The sequence below is a fragment of the Herpailurus yagouaroundi genome, unplaced genomic scaffold, assembly GCF_014898765.1.
Source record: "Herpailurus yagouaroundi ecotype Mexico unplaced genomic scaffold, PumYag 188, whole genome shotgun sequence".
Taxonomy (NCBI): domain Eukaryota; kingdom Metazoa; phylum Chordata; class Mammalia; order Carnivora; family Felidae; genus Herpailurus; species Herpailurus yagouaroundi.
This window is the reverse complement of record NW_024412419.1, coordinates 4079675-4095415: the sequence shown is the minus strand read 5'-3', so window position 1 is coordinate 4095415 and position 15741 is coordinate 4079675. Positions and strand designations below refer to the sequence as shown.

Genomic DNA, 15741 nt, shown 5'->3' with positions numbered 1-15741 from the left:
AGAGCACTGTGTGTGACCAACAGGAAAAACTCCGAGCTTTTGATCCACAGAGGACTCCGCTGATTCATTCAACAGGTATTTACTCTCTGCTTATTAGATGCCACATGCTGTCGGCAGTGCCTAAGAGACAAGCATGCACGTCCTCCAGAGCATACAGTCGAAAAGGGCATCACGAACAAATAAAGAGCAGAGCATATGGTGAGCCAGATCGTGGTAAGGGCTTTGGATAAAAATTAAGAGGGAGGTGGGATGGGCTGTGTGTGGAGGGAAGAAGCAAATACTGTGATAAACACGGTAGCCGGGAGACCTGATCCATAGTGATGGGGAGGAGGGAGACCACAAAGCAGACGTCCAGGGGAACTGCATCTCCCAAGGAAGAAGTGGCAAGTGCAAAGTCCCCGGGGCAGGAGAGCACTTGGTACATATGAACAACTAGAAATTGCAGATTATTTCAGAAAGAACAGACATCTTAACCTAACTTGTACTAAGGAATAAATATCCAAGGTCAGTTTTTTTTTTTAATTGTTGATATCACTGTGGGTTTTTTTTAAGTTTATTTATTTACTTAGAGAGAGAGAGAGCACATGACCAGGGGAGGGGCAGAGAGAGAGGGAGAGAGAACCCCAAGCAGGCTTCTCACTGTCAGCGCAGAGCCCGATGTGGGGCTCGAACTCACGGACAGTGAGATCATGACCTGAGCCAAAATCGGGAGTCGGGCGCTGAACCGACAAGGCCACCCCAGCGCCCCTGAAAAGTGTGTTTTTTGAAGGCAAGCATCCTTGCTTTCCTAGGGTGATCTCGGATTGAGCACTGCGATGCACCAGGCGGGCCCCCCCGCCCCAGGAGGGTCTCACTGCTCCCTGGGAAGAAGGCCAGCACAGCAGCATGGGGACCTAGAGTCACCGATGCCGGGAGAGAGGATTGACTGCAGGTGAGGCAGCAGCCCTGGGGAGCCCGTGGTCAGGCTGGCGGAGACGTGCTCACTGTGACCGAAGGCTTTCGAGGACCTCCTTCCCTTCACACCCAACTAGAAAAAGTTACTGGCATTGTCCGCTCCCAGGCCCACGTAGGGAAGAAGATCACGCGTGCAGGTGTGTGAGCGTGAGGCTTCGCACACCGGCGTGTTCGGGATGTGGCCACGACCATCCCATTCGAGTCTCAGGCTAAACTCCCAGGTGGACAAAACCGTACGAATTTTACCGAAAGGAAGCAGAGGCCCAGAGGAGCCCGACAGTCTGCCCCAGGACACGTGGCATGGCGCTAAGAGCCCCTATCTCTCGTGATGCCAACTGGTCTAAAGTCACGTGCAACACCTGAGGAGCTTCCGCCAAGGACCCGTGAAAGCGAGGCGAACCCTCAATTCTGGGCCACAAGGTTAAGCTTTTCGGTGATGTAATTGTGATCATCAAATCAAGCAAACTGGTTCATCACCAACAACGCTGAGGGTTTGATCCAATTCCCGCCTGCGACTTCTTTTCGGGTGTGTTTACCTGGGAAGCCACACGTAAGTACAGAAAATTCCATGGCAAGACTGGGGTCGGGGCAGCCTTCAGTGTAGTATTGCTCCAAACCAGGGTCCAAAGTCCCCAGGCCCCCGAGGTTTGATCGCCTGCTGTTTCTGGGGTGGGGGTGGGGCACCTGAAGGGCCCTCCCCCCACGCACGCACACTCCCCACAAAGGACACCGAGGCGGGCAGAGCCTGGGGTCTGCACTCCAGCTGGAACTTGCAATGGGCAATGGAACTTTCACCTTTTCCGGCACATTCTGTGCCTTCCGAAGGGTCAGCTTGCCCTCCGCCCCCTCGGGCCGAGAAGGGAGGTGAACTGCAATGTTTGTTTCAGCCCAGAGTGCGAGCCAGAAACCCCTCTGGAGCCTGGCAATTGGTTTTTGTTTTGTGACCAGCTCTTGCCACAAAAGGGGGACCCACCTCCTCCCAAGCATTGAATTAACCCTATGTGAGACAGGCAGAGGATTAAGAAGGTTGGTTCGGTCCCCATTCAGAAGGTTCCGAGGGGGGCTTTTGCAGAGGATTCTTCCGAACAAAGGTTCCCAAACTAAGTAGCTTTTTTTTTGTTGTTGCTTCGCCCTGGCCTATTGTTACCAAGGAAAGCGACCTTTTCCACTTAATTGGGGCTTTAGAATTCCACCTCCATTCTGTTTGTATATAAGAAACACTGCTAAGGGGCCATGTGGGTTTATGCATCTAAGCCTTTCTGCACTGAGTGAGTCTAAGGCTGTTTCCCTCTGTATTGGTTTCTACTGACGCAGGCTGGTCTAGTAAAAATAATCCTCGTAAAAGAATACCCCAAGAATCAGTTCCGATTACATGTCAGGCACTAGAGTCAGTGTCTGGCGTATTTTGGTGCTAATGTCACAACTCACGACGGGTTACAGACCAGAAGTCAGAAGTTCCAGGGCAGGGAACCCGTGGCGGACCAACACGCCAGGCCGCCGGGCCCGCGACGTCATTGATAACACTTCTTTGCTTCCTTCGCCTTGTTACCCGATCTTCCCTCGCAGGTCTCCAAGGAGATCGTAAACCCACGAAAGTTAAAGATGCGCACGCCTACAAGCGACAGGCAGGTAACATCCGTGGGTGCAGGGAGCGGTGGGGGACGGGGCGTGCCAGACGACAGGGAGGGGTGAGGTCTGCGGAAAACCGGGCTGACACCTCTCAGAGATGCTCCGTTCAAATGGGTGACGTTTATTGACTTTCAAACCACTGAGCCAAGCGCACAACACAGTTCTGAGTTTGGATTTGGGGCAGGGGTTCCCGGCAAGAGACATCTACTGCCCGCTAACGGTACCAAGCAGACGTGACAACGTTGGGGCCCTCGAGCCGCCTCCAGCCCGCAGAGGTAGGGTCTTACACGGTGTGCCCAAGGGCTGCCAAAGCCAGGAGGCTACGTGTTCCGTTCCAGACCTCTGGCTTCCCGTGGAGTCCTAGAACACGGGTTTTCAGCGGTTCCCCGTGGCTCTGCACCTGGCCTGCTTCCCCACTTTGTGCCGCCTGCCTTTGCCTGCGCGGCTACTTGAGTTTGGGACCCTCTGTGCCGAAGCGGCCGCGTTTCTCAGGGACCACTTTTCTTTGCTCAGGTCTGGGGTTACAGGAGCCCTTGCCTTCGGCTCTTGGCCCAGAAATAATACGCACACCCAATTCACAAACTGAAGGTGACAGGCTTCGATTCAGTAAGCAAGGCGCTGTGCGCAGGGGCATTCAAGCATCCGTTGTACAAATTTAGTGCTAAGAAAAACAAACAAAAAAAAACCCCAAAACCAAAAAGCCACCAGCTTGCACAGACGAGCATGAACATTTTATACCTAAAACATCACATGAACATGTAACTAATGGGCCTATGTAGACAGTATCTTTTGCCTTGGATTTATTAAAACTCTTTAAAATTTATTTTGAGAGAGAGAGCAGAGGAGGGGCAGAGAGTGAGAGGGAGAGAGGGCATCCCAGGCAGGCTGTGTGCTGTTAGCACGGACCCCGATGCAGGGCTTGAACTCACAAACCGTGAGATCATGACCTGAGCCAAAACCAAGAGTCAGATGCTTAACCGACTGAGCCACCCGGGGGCCCCTGCCTTGTACATAAATGAAAACAAAAAGAGAAAAAAACTTGTCTAGCTATCCAGAAAAGGATCACTGGAAAAGCCTGGATGGCCTCTCTGTCGGGGGAATCAGGCCCTTTTCTGGGATGGGGACTGTGACCCCCCCCCACCCTTCCTGGGTGTCTTTTAGTGGCCTAGACCACGTCTTGGTATCAAGGGGCTTAATGCACATTGGCTAATTAAGCAAGTATTGGAACAATTTAATTGAATCTGAATGTTCCACGCCGGTTTATAGACTGAAACATTCACGTTGCGGCTAGGCCTTTTCCCAGAGTCACCTGTTAGTAACATGGACAACGGCCACGAGGTAAGAAAATATGGAAGAATAAGATACAAAATAAGGATGGGGCGCCTGGGTGGCTGAATCAGTTAAGCATCCGACTTCTCAGGTCCTGATCTCGGTGGCACAGAGGAGGAATGTTGAGCCCACTGGGTAGAGCAGGGAAACCCTGGCAGAGAGCTGGGATATTTTATGTCTGGGCTACGAATGGAGGAGGCGGGCAAAGGTCGGACGAAGCAGACAGAGGTGTATGAAGACAGGCCCGGAAGAAAAGTGCCCTGCACGTGCACGTGTGTGTGGGTCTGTGCATGCGTGCCCAGGGCCACGTGAAACTCCCTCTGGTTAGAGTGTGAATTCTGAGACAGAACAGCAAAAATGAGGCATGAAAGGCAGGGCCCGGCCACGGGGATTTTATTTCCCAAGGAAAGCAGCTGGGATTCCCCTCTGTGCCTCCTGTGCAACCCCCCCACCCCGCCCCAGCTCCAAGGCCAGCTGCCCCAGCCCTTGGGTGGGCTTCCCACACCTGTCAGGGCTCGTGCTGTCTAGTGCAGAGCAAAAAGAATCATTCCTCGCACACCCGAGGGAGGTCTCTGGAGAGATCCACTCCACAGATAGGGTCCCCATGTTGGCTCTCCCCAGGAGCTACTCATTGGGCCCAGGTTCCCCAGAGAGAGCCCAGAGACCCACATGCTCTGGTGCCCTGATACCCTTTGCCAGCCAGGCATGGGCTTCTCATCCTTGGATCCACTTGGGGACCAGAACTTTCCATGCGATGGCCACAAGTGGGTCCACTCTGGCTGCGCGTTAGAATCATCTGGAAACTAATAGCACCTATGTGTGCAGCCCAGTTCAATCGGATTTTTGAGAAAGAGGTCCAGCATCAGTATCCCAAGCGCAAGTCCCACGTGCCCGCTGGTTTGGGGGCACTCGCTGTCCACTCACCACCCTCCAGGCCGGGAAAGCGGCCCCGCCGAGTCCCGGCCTCACTGGCAGGTCCCCACCCTGCTGACGCCCGATCTGTTTTACCCAGGGAAGGGGTGTGGTGGGGCGAGACCAGAGGTTCCTTAACTGCAGCGTGCATTCACGTCGCTCCAGAATCTCACCGGGGGGCGGATTCTGATTTGGTAACTCTGGGGTCCGAGCATCTGCATTCCCACGAGCCCCTAGGTGCTCGCACACCTCAAGGAGCCAGTTCTGGCTGCCGGAGTCGGGACAGCATTCAGAGGAGGAGGAGGGCATGGGAAGAAGTTGGAGAAGAGTGGGCCCACGGGGGCTGGAGAGGCAGGGGAGGCTTCCTGGGGGAGGTGTGAGGCAGCTGGGGGCTCCTGGGAAGAGGAGGAGAAGCTGCGAGGGACACAGCGGAGGAGAGCAGAGAAGGGCACACACTCGGGCTCAAATCCGACCCCATGGCTTGGCCTACTTCCCCGCCCCCCGCACGCATCAGTGCCTGGGTTCCTCTAGGGTCGTAAGTTTCGTAACACTGGGCAGACGTTCCTGTTTTTACTCCTGATTCCTGCTGTTTTGGACATACTATTTACTGGTTGGTTCAGGCTTTTGCATGTTGTACAGGATGCAACATACTTCTCTTCTTTTCTGCCTAATGAGCAACTACGGATCCTTCCAGACCCATCTGAAATGACACATTGTCTCCAACCACAGACCTCGGGCCACTGGCTTTGCCCCACCTTCCTCCTGCAGCTGTCAAACCTTAGATTTGTAACAGATCCCTCACTCTGCCTTAGAGTTCATTTTAGTGCTTCCAAATTCCCATGGGACATAAATCTCCCAGGCTCAGGAAACAGATCCTGAAATTTCCAGAAATTCTAACGTATTCCTGAAACCGTAAGTTATTCTGTATTTTTTTTTTTTTACAACACTGTATTCGTGTGGTTTTTGGTGAGTGTCCAAAATAATAAACGGTGAGTCATTTTTCTGTGATTGGATTATGTTAAGAGGGACTTTCTGTTAAACATATATTATAATAAATACATGATTTGTTATTATGAATCTGTATGATGAGACAGATTGTACATTTCAGTAACATGAAAATGATCTCTACCTAATACAAATATTTGATAATTAAAAAAAACCCGCTAAAACAAAGACGCACGAACCCAAAATAAGTGCCAAATAAAAATCGCTTTTAAAATGAAAGATGCCACCATGAATATTTAATATTTGATACTGTTATTCCTGGAGTAAATTTTTTAAACATGCAAAGTATCATTTGACCTATAATCTTGACCTTAGTTACATGACAGATATTCCAGATGCAGCAAAATTTTTCACTCTGTGCTGATGTTGTTTAAATTGCTGTGGGTTTACCCCAAAGCGTCATCCTCTTCGACGTGACCACAGCATCTCACTGTCTAAGCTCGCGTCCAGTTTTAACCCTGAAAATACCGTGTCCGCTTGCCCCAGATTTGGTTTCTGGTTGTTGAAATCAACATTGCCTCTGCATATTCTAATTTTAATGAGTTTCTGCTTCTATGGTGGAATATTCCACCAAAAACGTTCAGATATCCTCTCTGACTTTCTTGCTTTAAAATAAAGAACTACAACGAGTACACAGGTGCCCACGCGCTGCACGCCATGAGCCGCGGAGACCCCTGGGCTCATCTCCAAAGTCCCCAGTGTGGCTCAGCGCCTGCCACCCGCCACTGGCTGGAAAAACAACACGCTGTGCTTTCTCTTTGCGGTGCGTGCACATGTTTGTTTTGTACACCAGAAAGTGTCCCGCCAACTGTAGATGACAGGATTGCGCACCATACAGAGAATAAATAAGCGATGCTGTCGAATCCAGAATCCCCGCCAGCCGGGAGCATGAAGACGTCAGCTCCCCAGGGACCTCGGGGCAGACCCAGAGCCCAGGGAGGAGGGAGGGCCTCCAGGTGGAGGCCGGAAACTGGGCGCCCGGGAGGGAGGCCGAGGCTGAGCAGAGGGCCGGAGGGGGGCATGCGCTCAGGCCAAACGCCGCCAACCACAGGGCTGTGATGTGAGGCTCCCCCCAGACTGCGTGTCCTTTGCGACACGTAACCTGGTCCCCGTGGGACCGTCTCACAGGCCGGCCCCGTCCCCGGCTCCCTGCTGGGAACCACACGGGAGGAGGTTTGCTGACCGTGACTTAGGACGACTCAAGCCATGTGGGAGCTTTGGTGACGAGTTGCCCCTGACCCTTCCTCTCCGGAGCGCCCCCCGTGCAGCTAACTGCTCCTTTCCAGGTCATCTTGTGGCCAACTGGAGGGGGGCGGGGGACGTGGGCCACAAGGGCAGGGGCGTCCCTGAGGGCTGGCACCCGGGACACGCAGAGCAGGAGGCTCGCCCGGACAGGACGGTGTCCGCTCAGCTCTTGAGGGCAACGGCTCTCGGATTGTTCCGGCAGCAGATTCCCTGTCGGTCGCACGCAAATGCCGCGGGATGGTGGTGGCACTGGGCACCAGGGATGGAGTGGTGCCGGGCTCCGCCCCTCAGCGCCTGGGCCCCTGCCCCGTCCGAGCCGCGGGCTTGTCTGAATCTGAACATCGTCTGCCACCCGTCCACCTCTTGCCAATTAAGCAGAAAAGCGGTGGGGCGACCCATAGGTGTCGGGTTGTTGTGAGCGAGACCAGGGAGGGTCTTTGATCGTCCTCTTTCCCTAAACACCCCACCGCTCCGCATCCAGGGTTTGCTCCCGTGGGCTGCGAAACACGTCCGTCCCAGCCACGTGTCCCCGCCATTCAGGGCGCGACCTCTTCCCGCCTGCCAGCAGGATGTATCCCTGCTTCCATCCCTGACCCCCCACATCCTTTCTCCAGGAGAAGCCAGTGTGGTCTTGCAAACATGGACCAGATCGTCACGGTGCTATCCAGCCACCAAACTCCCCAGCAGCCCCTTACTGTAATCAAAACCACACTCTCACTTGGCCTTGCCTGTCTCTGAGCACCGGCCGATCCACAGAGTCCCCCCGCCCCCCGCTTCGGTCACGCTGGCTGGTCTTCCTTCTGCCCCTCAATCAGGCCCCTCATGGGCCGTCCCGGGACATTGGCACTAACTCTCCCCCCTCCCCAGCCGATGCTCACATCCTAAGTGGCCTCTCCTGACAGCTTAGTCCAAAATCAACTCCCCAGCCTCTATCAGAGCTCTCCGTTTTAATTCCCTGCTTACTATTCATCACCATCTGATCCTTTTTATTTTCCTTTGTTTCTTTGTCTAACATTGTGTCCCACCTCCCCTGCATAGCACGTGAGCTCCCCGAGAGCACAGCCCGTATTTTTTCAGGCTTCTTCTCAACACTCGGAACAGTGCCTGACACGGAGCAGGTGCACAATAAACATTTGTTCAGTGAATGAAAATATGGAGGCAGGAGCAAGATCTAGAACTTTCCCCGCCCACGCACCGCCCTAGAAAGAACGTGTGTTTGCACAATAGCCTCCACCTTTACACAGGTTGGGAGACTGTAGCTTCACTGCCCCCATTAGTTACGACCTTCTACCTGTCATTCCCAGTCAGGCCCCTGACGGGCTTTCTTACGGCTCAGGCAGTCTCCACAGATAGAAGGAGAACCTTATTCTGCTAAGATGTGTCTCTTTGTCCTTCAGTTCTTGAAGTCCCCCCAGAAATAAAAAAAAAAAATAATAAGTAAATAAATAAACCCTTTATCATCCTTGCAGATATGGGGGCAAAAGACGGGAGGCAAATGATACACTAAGAACCCGGATCCAAGGACCCAGTGGCTACAAATCTAGGAAAATTGCTTCCTTCTCCCAATCTCAATTTCCTCACCCATAAAAGGAAGGGATTGATTCCAGGCCAAAAAAGAAGTTTAGATGAAGGTGAATGTTCATGTCTGGGAAGGTCATGTTGTCGCTAAAGTATATTTTTAAACATTTTTGAGTGACAAAAGCAAATGATTACGGTAAAAGTCAAGACTTTAAACTATAAATCGGTGTCAAATTATGTAAAAAACATTTTTTCATTATTTTTTAAAGTTTGTTTATTTATTTTGAGAGCCAGAGAGAGCACACGGGAGGGGCAGAGAGAGAGAGGGAGAGAGAGAGAGAGAGAGAGAGAATCCCAAGCGGGCTCCCAGCGGTCAGTGCAGAGCCTGACAAGGGTCTCGATCCCAATCCCATGACTGTGAGGTCACAACGGAAGCTGAAGTCGAGAGTTGGACACTTACTGACTGAGCCGCACCAGCGCCCCCAAATTACATAGAAAACTTTGTAAATGGGGAAAGAGTGAATGATTAGAGGTCTTATGTCTACACTGGTGGGGGACAACACATGGTTTTTATGTTCATCTTCTTCTTCGTTCTCAAAGTTGCCATCGTTAAGTGTATGGTGTTTTCACAGCCCCTTCCCTGCTGAGACACTGAGTTGGGAGAAGCTAACCAGGTGACTGCTAAGCTCCCTTCTTGCCCCACAGCTCGACAGTGAGCTTGGAGTCAGTGGTGGATGGTCTGGGAGTGATTCTCAGCCCGGCAGGGGTGGGGGGGCCTCAAAGCCCACATTCCCTGCACCCTAGCCGCACTTAGCAATGGCCTGGAGAGCCAACGGGGCCAAAAACAGGCCGCTGGGATTCTGCTTGGTCTCTGGGGAAGGAGGCCTTTTACTTCCGCATTGGAACTGTTGGAGGTATCATCTGGGCCCCGCCGGGGGAATGTTTCTTTGTGAATGAAATCAACCCGGAATAAAGCAGACTTGAGAAACAGAGAATAATTAAAACAAAACGTAAACACCCACCAATTTCTGTTGACGTCATTGAACCCCCGTATCCAGCTGGCACCGAAGCAAATCCACACTTGGATCCTTTCGGTCTCCCGACCCGACAAATGTCCGGTCTTGTCTAAACCAGTCTGAGATGTGTGTGCCACAGGGCCGACGTTCTGACTCAGGCGCAGCTTGTGATCCCGCGTTCTAACTTTGTCTTTCCTGCGGGCTCTGCCCAGAGACAGGGAAGTGAAGTGCATCCAAACGGAGCCGTGGGACAGCTGTGTCCCCTCGGGTGCCTTTGCTCACGAGCAGAGCTGTATGCGTACCCCGGTCCCTCAGGGACAGTCTCCTCGCTGTCCATGCGAGGGACGGGGGCAAAGTGAGAGCCATATAGGCTGGTTACAAGGCACTGTCATGTGAGAGCAAAGCAAGGTTGTAATGACTACTTGAAGAAATGTGATTTATTTCCGTGGAGTGCATGACTGCCACTGGCCACCATACGGCTCAGTCTCAGCTTCGATCTTTAGCTCAGTTCTTTGGCCTCCACCCTCTGCAGTCGGGGACAGACCAAGCTGGCAGTCGTGGGGCCTGGAAGGAGGCTCTCGGTGTCGTCAACCGGGCTGAACCTCTCTGCCCACACCTGTTGCACTCGGCCTTTGGAGCTGAGCCCCCTGACTCCTGGTGTCCGAGCCCTGGTTTCCTGCCTTGGTCCCCAGGTTTTACTGTGGTTCTCTGCAGGTTCCCAGTGCCGTGGAGGACCACAAACCTCTCGGAAGCTTCTGGAGCCTTCTCCAGAAGACAGACACTCCCTTTCTGCCTGCAGTTGGACAAGACTCTCCCTACGGTGTCCCAGATTCTGAGTATAGCAGGTGCCAAAGCCATAGCTCCTGCCGTCCAGTATCAGATTAGCGGGGGTGCAGGTAATTATAATACAAGGTTCTGTAATAGAAATAATACAGGCAGCTTTCCGTGTAAGAAGAGATACCCCTAAAAGAACCTAAAAGGATGCCTTTTGGAAGAAACCACAGTGAGTCTTAACAATGAATAGAAGTCACACATTTTGCTGGAGGGGGTGTTACAGGCTGCGGGTCCAGCCCACACAGAGCTGGACCCACACAGAGCCCACACAGAGTACAGATAACATCAGAGAACCAGGAGAAAAACAGAAGCAACGAGCCTGTGCTGTGGGAAGCGTGAAGCTGGCAAGTCTGTGGACACGAGGCCCGGAGGGCACGCACACGAGTGCAACAGAACAGAGCCCAGGAGGCTGGAATCAGCCTAGAGGGTCACTGAAAGAATCCTGAACCTATCTGTGAACACAGAGCGGAGGGACTTTATCAGAAAACTAGCAGTCGCCTTGTGGCTATTGGCATCAGGATATTTCCTTCATCGTGAGCACGTCCTAAGGCCAGAGCCTACCCAATGGATCGGTCATCTTGGAGGTTGACCCCCAGCTGGGTATGGATCCCGGTCTCACACCCATCCAGCCACCGTGAGCCACTGGGCCAGGCTGTTTCCAGAATGCCTTCATCCCAAAGCCCGGAGCTCACTCCCGTCTACTGTCTGTGCCTCAGACCTATCATCCGGGATGCACTTAACCCGACACTCATCAGGCCCACGGGGGCCACGGCGCCTACCACAGCGCCCGCATTAACCTCCCAGCGTTCGGACCTTAACCGATGTACCCAGCGGCACACAAAATTCTGCTCTGCTCTTTTAAAAATGCTCTGAAAGGCTAAGAGCTCCCCTGAGGTCATCAGGGAGACTTTGCGGCTTTTCCAAGTTTGGACCCATCTTTTGCTGTCATTGTTTCCGTCCTAAAGCCCGGCCGGTCCATGGACGGTTTGCAGGCGTGCAGAGCACCAGTCCCGGCACCGAGGGCTCAGCAAACACAGGCAAATGGGGCACAAGGAGCCCAAACCTGTGGCGGCAGATATTTAACGGTCTTTTTCGGAGAGTGGCGACCCCGAGAGGTTGTGTGGTGTTCTCCCCCCCCCCCCCCCGCCACGCCACTCCCTGCTCCCTACAGGAAGGGATGTGGATTAGAACCCCGCTCCCTGGGCACCCCAGCACACTCCCTGCTCACCAGCGAGCCCGGTGTGGATCTGAGGGGCTTCGAGAAGTCTCCGGGGGCTTGCCAGTGAGACTGCTCCGTGGCTGTCACAGGAGCGCCCCAGCTAGAATTCCCCGGCGGCTAGACGCTCTGGGACCGCGTCCCTCTGAATTTCCAGGTGGCTCTCCGAACGAACGAAGTGCGGGATCAGCCCGCTCGTGCTTCTTACAAAGCAATGAGAGTAATGGCAAAGGCATGCAGCGATCTGTCTGTCTGAGAGCGTCATCTCACCCCGCACACCCGCTTCCCCCAAGCCCACGGCCGAGACAGGAGCCCCGCCAGCAGCTGCCCGGCTCATCTCACCTGCGCAGGCTCTCAGCCGGGGTCCCTTTGTCACAGCCACAGTGGGCTCTCGGCCCGGGGACGTCAGTGCTCCAGCGTGGCTCGCCCGGAAAGCAGCGACACAGCCCCAGTTTCCTTGCATGAGGCAGTTGCCGGAACATCCCCCGGGCTGCAGAAGGAAAGCCGGTGTGGGGAGCCTCTTTAGGGCTCCCCGGGGTCCCTGGCACCGCCTGGCATCATCAGCCCCGTCCGCGCTCCTGCCAGACTGTTGACCTGTCGCCAGCGCCGTGTGATAGAACTGGCTCGCACGGGGAGGCTTTAACTGTCTCGTCCCCAAGCGCAGAGCCCTGGCGTCTCTCTCAGATGCTCCCCCTGCCACACCAGGGTTCTGCCGCCCCGGGCTTCTCTCCGCCAGGGCTCCAGCCTCGCAGGGGCTCACAGACCCGGTCCCCTGCAGAAGACGCCAGCCAAGAATTCATCGTCTCTAGCAAAGTAATTATATTAATCCCAGGGCTTCCAAGTCCTTTTCTTTCATGAAACCAATTAAAATACAGTTCCAGCGTTAACACATTTGTAAATATCCTAGTGTTTTTCCATAAATACCTACGGGTCGAAGTCACTGTAATCTCAAAAAAAAAAAAAAAATCCAACAACCATTCCTTCATTCCTGTGTAACATGCTGTTCTCATTTAATTTATAGGATCTGAAACTCCATATGGAAAGGCTACGGTTGACTGGGGAGACATGGGTATTAAGAAACAACGTAACCACATAGGAAATTAATAATGCACGGGAGACGATGGGTCGTGTCGTTGTGGGGTGCGAGAGACGGAGGCAGAGGGTGCAGGATTGACACTAGACAGACCCAGGTTGCAGCTGTGAAGCTAATACTCACTTAGCTGTAGGGACGTGTGCAAGTGGCTGGTTCCCGGGCTTCACTCCCCTCCCAGGCTCGCGAGCAGTCTGGCTCGCTGATCGCCTGCGTCCCTCCTGGTACCAGCCCCTGGAGAGTTGTTCTTTCTTTGAGCCGAGGAAAGAAAGGTCATCTACTTGTACGTTTGGAGGCAGGGTAACCGTCAGAGGGGGTAGCGGTTAGAATCGCTGAAGACTCACGGGCTTGGACTCACGGCCCACGCCTTGCAGCTCCGTAAATTGGACAAATGTCCAGGAAGAGGTTGCCTCAGTGTCCTCATCCACAAGATGGGAGAACAGTACCTCCTCCTGGGCTGGCGCCGCTGCTGTAGGAAGTGAGTGAGCTGTTACTTGCAAAACCACCCAGCGCGGCGCTCGGTCCCTGCTCGGTGAACGTCGTTCGGCCACTGTTCTACCTTCTTGCTAGTACTGGGGGTGCGGTCTCGGGCACACAGTCCAGAGTCAGAGCCTTGCCGAGAGAGGGTTCCACTGACGCTGGCAAAGATGAGGCCACGTCTCTGCGTGTGGGAGGCAGGATCTCGCCTTAACAAGGCAAAAACAAAACCATTTACTGAGAATTGACCGTACACTGGGGCGTTCTGTAAAGTGCTTTTCCTCCGTTAACCGTTGCCTTTCAGGGCACTACGTAAAGTGCTTTCCTTGCAACAGCCATTTAAAATAGCCCCGATCGTAGAACAGGTTCATACTCATGTAGCAAGCGGAGACAATTTGCCCAAAGCAATAGATGCGGTCGGTGGTGAGTCCAGGACGGGAGCCCCGGGAGGGAGGCTGGGGCAAAACCCATCTGCGGGGTGACGTCAGGCATCACAGAAACCTTGGAGGAAAAGTAGGATTTCCAACAGAATGTAGAAACTGAGATGAAGCTTCACGTAGGAGGAAGAGAGGGGTCGCCTTTCTCTCTCCGGTCTTTCTGTTTCCATGTGTAACTGTGATCTCCAACATTCCATTGGTGCACGGACTTTAACAAAGGTTTTTCAAGTACGGACCTCAGAATATGTATTGTGACATTCAATCCGTGGAGATATCTTACACTGGGTAATGATATAAATGACAACAACAACAACAGCCGATGAGGACTGAACGTAGACGGCACTTTGGGGGGTCCCCACACCGACCCCTGTGGATGACGCGTCACGCCCCAGCAGCCAGCAGAGGAGACCCGTGTGCAGGTGCACAAAGCAGGGTGGACGTGTGGGCTCATTACATCCACGTCACCACGATGGAACTCTTCATTGCGGTCCTGTGCCCTCTAGGGGTTCAGCAGCACCCTGGTTCCCACCCACTTAAGATGACCAAAAAAGTCTCCAGACGTTGCCAAATGCCTCCTGGCCCGGCAAAATCAACCCCTTTTGGAAACCACTACTCTAGGCTGGGTCAGAGCTAATATTAAAAAAAAAAAAAAGAGTGTTAAAGAAATAGCAGATTATGGTAGAACGCATTCAATGTAACATAACACGTAGCCATTGAAAACTGATATCCCTCAACTTGTTTCTCTATAAAAAGAGCAAACTCCAGGGGCGCCTGGGTGATTCAGTTGGTTAAGCATCTGACCTGATTTCGGTTCAGGTCACATCTCACGGTTCGTGGGATCGAACCCCGGGTCAGGCTCCACACTGAGCACGAAGCCTGCTTGGGATTCTCTCTTTCCCTCTCCCTCTGCCCCTCACCTGCTCATGCTCTCTCTCTTTCTCAAAATAAACATTTTTAAAAGAAGAACAAACTACAAAGTCATTCATTAATTTATTTATTAGTAAATGTAATGAATATGCTGAATGCTTACTGGTTGGTGTGTTTGTTTGTTTGTTTGTTTATTTGTTTGTTTGTTTTGAGTTCTTTCCTAGCTTCTTAGCCCTGAATGTAAAGTTGTAAGAAAAATAATTGTCCATTTTCACCGAGGTGAGCAGACACATGAAAAAGTCTCTTGAAAACCCCTACATGTGCAAATACACACACATCCCCAGCAAACAAATGCCTTCATCAATCAGTCGATGCGTTGATTGATTCCTTTCACAAATAACTATGGTTTCTGCTCTGGGTCAGACACCCCAGGGCCTAGTGCAGGGATGATGATGCCGTGTAAGACACAACTGCTGCCTTTAGGCAGTAGTAGTTTGAGAAAAATCTAGCAAACTAATGAGAGCAATGAAATATTATTTATTCTTGCAATAAATATTTAGGCAGAGTGCTGTGTACTGAGAACATGACACTGAACAAAACTGATACCGTCTCATGCAGCTAACAAGCTAGCAAAGAGAAGACACAAAATGAGACCTAAGAAAGAATATTATAGGGGAAGTAAGGAACGCCATGGGGGTCTAGGGTGGGTACTCTCCGCATAGAGGAATATTCACGATGACTGTAACATATGCTCCCAAGTTCTTGGACACTCTGTTCAAAAAACGTGGAGTCTAATTCACCTCCCATTAAGTTGGTGTTAGTGACACGCTTCTAAGAGAATGTGACAGAAGTGACACCGTGTGACTCATGACACAAGGGCATAAGGACAATAAAACCCTTTGCCTACTTCTCTCTAGCTCAAGGCCCTGCCCTGGAAACCCACCGGCCATGTTATGTGAACGTTCAGGAGATACAGCTTGACCCATGCTGACACCCGGCTGAGATTGTGGCCAGGGGTCACATTAGTCACCAGACTTGTGAGTGGTGAACGTTTCAATGAGCCCAGCCTCCAAGTCGTCCTGTCTGGGGCTTCATGGAACAGAGAGGATTTGTTCCTAACAAGTCCTGCCCAAATTGCAGATGCGCAAATAAAGTGAATGCTGTCATTGTTTTGTTTTTTTTTTCAAAAGTTTATTTTTATTTATTTTGAGA

General features: G+C 52.5%; 1 long non-coding RNA gene across 1 annotated transcript in view; it reads right to left on the bottom strand.

The window, feature by feature from the left end:
• Positions 1–13773, bottom strand: part of LOC121044053 (uncharacterized) — a 93011-nt gene extending 79238 nt beyond the window's left edge. The window contains exon 1 of the long non-coding RNA XR_005797085.1: positions 12001–13773. This is a non-coding gene — a long non-coding RNA (uncharacterized LOC121044053). The remainder of the gene's footprint in view (positions 1–12000) is intronic.
• Between the last annotated feature and the right edge of the window lie 1968 nt (positions 13774–15741).